Below are 5,881 nucleotides of genomic sequence, written 5' to 3'. Positions count from 1 at the left end.
CTGAAATAAAGGCCGGCATTCCATTTGTCTTCCCTATTTCCCGCTGAACTTGAATATTAGCACTTTGTGATTCAACATTTATTAACAAGATCAGAAAGGTGGATTGGCACATTTGTTGTATTATAGAATAGATTCTAGAAAGGCCAAGGTTGGAAGCATGTCAGCAGTAGATGAGAATGCGGATTTGACATTACAATCAGATCAGCCATGATCTTATTAAAGGACAGTGCAGGCTCGAAGAACTGAATGCCTTTCTCCTGCTTCTGATTTGTCAGTAAGATAATTATATGAGATCATAATATGAGACATTCCAGTATAAAGGTATCTGCCTAACCTTCAATCACTGTCTCTGTATCATGGAATCTTGCAGTCATTTATAGTACGTGATGTACACTAACATGAGTAACCACTGAACCCAGATTAAATCTGTGATATTGGAACCATGTTAATAGTGGTATTGCTAACAAACATCAAGACAGCTTTCTCAAAAAGAACCCAACTCTCTGTGGTATGTTAACAGATAGGAAACCACAAAGTGCTTTAGCACACCACCACAACTATTAAACACCAGTGGTTAGTACCAGAACATCTAACAGAACATATCTGACAATCTTGCAGATTGTTGGATCAATGCCAGTACTGTGACTGTACTGGAGCAGCTTGGTTAGGAGCATAACCTTTTAGGAGCATTGCAGGGACATTGTCTGGTGCATTCAGTCCTTTCTTGATGTCATGTGCACTGAATAAAATTGGTTGTAAACCAGCAGCTCTGTTGCTGGGGGCTCTCAGGGAGAGACCAAGAAAGATCATTCACTCTGCACTGAAAATGGTTGAATCAGATTGAACCTTGTCTTGTGCACTGACATACTTGACTCTCCCATTACTGAAACTGGGGAGATTTGTAGCACCTCCTTCTCCAGCGAGTTGTTTATTTATCTGCATTCTCGTTTGCCTTCTAGTCCTTCTGAGATCTCCCCTCCCTTCCATCTTGGAGCTCACTTCCTCAAAAAATGATAGAATCAGTCCTTTGATGTATTTAAGGCAGTGTTGGATAGATTGTTGGCAAACAACAGAGTTCAGGGTTATGAGAGTAGGCAGGAATGTGCATTGAGTTTGACTTTATTAAATGGCAAGCAGACCAAAGGAACCAAATGGCCTCCTGCTCCTAACTTGTACATTCTTAGTTTTAAAATTATCTCCATGCTGAATCTGCCCAGGAAGTACTTAATACTGTTGTTCAGTGAAAAATATCATAAATATTTCCATCATGGGGCAGGACATCCATGATGAAAATGCAAACCCATGCAGCATCTCAGCACATCCTAATACTTTGAAGGTGGTACATCACTGCAGGTTATTGTTGTTGATGACGGCGAAAAATATTTCCACAAAATCAAAGGAAATGGCTGGAGCGGACAGCAGAAGTTGAATGTTCTGATGTTTACAAATGGATGGATTCTCTCGGTTGCAAGCAATTATGGATTGGACACCCCGGTACACTCCAACTCTTCTTTTCACCCAGGAATACTTTCTGGCAATGACGAGTTTTAAATTGATGAGCTGATCCCATCTCTCCCTGATGGAGTACCACAGCGGCTGCAGAGAATCCCATAAGCCCTGCTGCACTCCCTCAATTTCACAGTTCATCAAAAGCCATTGACTCTGTGGTTCACAACATTTCAATCTTAACTCCCAGGCCAGCTGCTTCTCACCTTCCCGATAACATCGATCTTTATTCCCAGTCTGGGCCCAAGGCTCTGGTGATTTTCTACACTCATGGTAACTTTCTGAACAGTTCCACTTTGATAGTTTGTAATAAACTTAATAGTACTGGTTAAAAAACATCATCTTTTAACATATAATAATTATACTTTTTAATTAACTTAATCATACAGAACCAAGATTTCTGTAATTTTACTTATTTTCCCTTTAGTTTGCTTTTATTTCAGTTTCCCAGTTTTGGACATGCAGCTGGAACTATAGGTCTAATTTATAACAAATAATTACATGGAATGCCCAGCCCAAAATGAGACAATTCCCTCCCCCAGTAGCACATACCAGTGCCCATGTTTCATAAGCACAGTTTCTAGCATAGATTTATTGAACTCTATCCTTCTACTTTCCCCCTTTCATGCATTTATCTAGCCTCTCCTTAAATGTGTCTATGTTCATCATCTCCACTGTCACCTTGTGATCGTGAGTTCCACATTCCAACCCAGAATTTCCCAGATGGTGGGTTTGGAATGCCCTGTGGGATATCCGGATGGGAATTTAGTTCTGAAGAAGAGTCACTGGACCCAAAATGTTAATTCTGAGTTCTCTCCACAGACGCTGTCAGGCCTGCTGAGTTTTCCAGCAATTTCAGATTTTGTCAACAATTTCCAGCATCTGCAGTTCTTGTGGATTGGTGTTGAGCATTTAGAGTCTTGGCCTGAGTTTATCCCCAATGCCTCATCAGATCGGTGTCTGGCTTGGGTTTGCTGAGAGGGAAGGGGAGCTGCTGCCAGGCAGGATCAGTGTCAGACATGATAGCATTCAAATCTTTTCTTCCTCCAGCCCAGGTATGATGGGAGATAAAGGGGAGGAGAGAGGCTTCAAGTGAGCCCAATGACCAAGACAATGCTGATAATACTGCTGCCAGTGCGGAGGAAGCTGAAACCAGCTGATCCTGGTGTTCTCCTTCTTCCCCTCTGCCCATGAACCCCAAACTGCAGCTACCTTAGTGAGCTGATGTCAGAGAATGAATCTCAGTGAACTTGGATACCACCCCCAACCCCACCCCCCACTTCCCCCACCCCAAGATCTTGTGAACTTCAATGCTTGAGGTCTCCAGCACTTGCTTCTCAGCAATTTTGCCTAATTTCTTTGTCCTGAGATTGATGCAAAGTCAGTATTACAAAGTGGATCACTATTAAACTCATCATGTTATGTTGGTCTTAAACCAGTGAATGAAGCACGTTAACTCCATTAGTTTTCCAGTGGGCTTTTTCTCAAGATTTTGATTGCATTTTGAGCAGATTTTCCTTTCTGTGGATTGGTTATACTGTGAAATTTCTCAAATGCTACTGTTCTGAGCTTTCAGTAACTGCATGCTCACTGCTCACATTCTTTCCCTTACAAGTAGCGGTCACACTTAATTTAAAGGGCAATGAGCATGAGCCCTCATGTAAAATGCAGGAGGATAATTTAGTGCCAGTTACACACTTACTTTTGTCCAACTTCTTACATTCAAAATCTTGTGACAAATCCGAACAAATCTGTGTGAACCTTGGAACACAAGTATTTTATTTATTGACCTTTATAAATTAGTAGAAAACATTTCACACACAAAAAAAACTGATTTTGATAATGGGCCAGGCAAAACAGAAATCAATTATACCTTCACTGTCTACCTACTACATTCCAAATGCCAAATCTGTATTTTTGGAAACTCCGATAAAAATTGTTTAGCATTGACTCAATAATGTGTGTGACGCATAATAGTAATACCATTGCACCTCATTTACTTTGACAAGCGTAAACATTTAAGATGATGGATTATGTGAACTACAGGATAGCGTAGCGAAATTCAAAAATAATGCTGATCATTGTAAATATTAGTCATTGCAGGGCAGTTTGACTGAAGAGATTTAGACAGTGAGAAAGAACTTGCAGCTATAGAGGGCCTATCATCATGCAGGACATCCCGAAGCACTTCACAACTGACAAAGTGCTTTCTGAAGTGTAATCAGCACAGCAAGATCCCACAGAACGTCATATGAGCACAAACAAGATAATCTCTTTTAGTAATATTGGTTGATGATTAAACATTGGTTGGGACTATTTCCTTCAAAAAAGTGCCAAGAGATCTTTCATGTACCTGAGAGGACAGATGTGGGCTCAGTTTAATATATCATTGAAAAGAAGATCCTGCTGAAAGTGCAGCACTCCCTCAGTACTGTCGTGGAGCATCAGCCTAGATTTTGGTGCATAGGTCTACTCAATGGAGCATGAACAATGAACAATGGCCAGAATGCTACAAGATGAAACAAGCCTGACACATATTGCCATGAGAAGACCAAAACTTAAATACAGCATCAGAATTACTCTCGTATCAACTACTTTTATAATTTTGCCTCAGTTTAATGTTATCTCTGTGGGTATCCATTTGTTAATATTCTTGCCAAGAGCATGTGTCACTATAAATTGAAATTTTGAACAAGACGAGCAAAACCATAATAGTCATTCTTCCTGCTGTTAGCTGCAATAAATCAACTTGTGCAGAAGGTGAATCGATGGAGTGATTGGCTGAGGGCATGAGACTTCCTTCCACAGTTGAATAGTTTTTGGCACACTGCATAACATTATGCGCAATGATTAATACCAAGTGCACCAATGCAAATCTTCATTCTCAAGACAATAAAGCAAAGAACTGCAGATGTTGGAGGTCTGAAACAAAAACAGAAATTGCTGGCAAGGTTCAACAGGTTTGGTTGAATCTGTGGAAAAGCAGAGTTAATGTTTCAAATCTAATGATTCTTCATCAGAACTGATAGCAGATACAAAAAAAGTGATATTTATGCTATTTATTGAGACAATGTTGGGGAAGGGCGGGGGGAAGGAGAAGTGAGTGGAAAGGTAGAGATGGAGTCCAGGCAGAGAGAGAGAAATGGAAGGGATAGGAAAATGAGGGGACAGCAACACGTGTTCTATTTGGGGTCCCTGCAGAGTCTAGGATTTGATGTCTAGTCATGTCATCCCTTATCCCCTCATTGACCTACCCTTTTCTCTTTCTGGGCTCCATCTCCACCTACCCTCTCACCTCTCCCTTTCCCCCACCCCTCCCCCAACTTTGTCTTCAGCATAAATACCACTTTTTCCTGGCCGCTATCAGTTCTGATGAAGGACAACTGGACTAGAAATGTTAACTCTGCTCTCTGCCAATGTGCAAGAGAGATGCGCCGATAAATAAAACTGCCCTGTCTTCATTGATGCAGAATGACATTAATACTAACTACTGGAACTTTTTTTTTAACCAGGCTGCAAATATAATGAGAAATTATTGCCATTTGGTAATTATAGTGTTATTTGTACATTTAGTTATAAAATCCCTACAGGGTGGTAGCAGGCCATTCAGCCCATCAAGCCCACACTGACCACTCCAAAGATTTTACCACTCAGCCTCACATTTCCCATGGCTAATCCACCGAGCCCGCACATCTTTGGACTGTGGGAGAAAACGCAGAGGAAACCCACACCATTGCCCAAACCTGGAATCAAACCCAGGTTCCTGGTGATGGGAGGCAGCAGTGCTAACCATTGTGTTACCATGCCACCCCGTAGTCATGGAAACAATTACCAATCTTACTTTCACAGAGTATTGAAGTGGCTGAATACCTTCAATCACTTCCTCAGTGTTTCAGTAGATTTACAAGACATTGCTTAATGGTTCTGAACTCATGCTGACTGCATCTTATGAATTCTCTACTCTTAAAAGGAACATTTATTGTATTCACCCTAGTATCTTCTTCAGTTTTATTAGATCTCCTATAACTCCAAGATAAAAAATGTTCTGGTATTATCCGAGAATTGGTATTATTTGAGGTGATCTGCAATTTTAATCTAAAATGCTTATGATTACCAAACTTTTGAAGATTCAATTCTGATGGATTTTGGCTGTTGCCCAGTGCTCCAGATAAGGAATGTTTTTGGGAGGAGATATCAAGGGTAAATTAGTTATGCTCATTAAGGTAAATGTTAATGAATGGATAATTTACTTTTCCCATTGTTTGACACCCTGTGCTTCTGAGTTCAACACAACACATGTTCAATTCATAATATGTTTCCAAATGATATTGATTAACACCTTCTGAATTACATTGAGTGCACATCACAATCACAT

This window comes from Chiloscyllium plagiosum, chromosome 9 (assembly GCF_004010195.1).
Source record: "Chiloscyllium plagiosum isolate BGI_BamShark_2017 chromosome 9, ASM401019v2, whole genome shotgun sequence".
In the NCBI taxonomy this organism is placed as follows: Eukaryota; Metazoa; Chordata; class Chondrichthyes; order Orectolobiformes; family Hemiscylliidae; genus Chiloscyllium; species Chiloscyllium plagiosum.
This window is presented reverse-complemented; position numbering follows the sequence as displayed.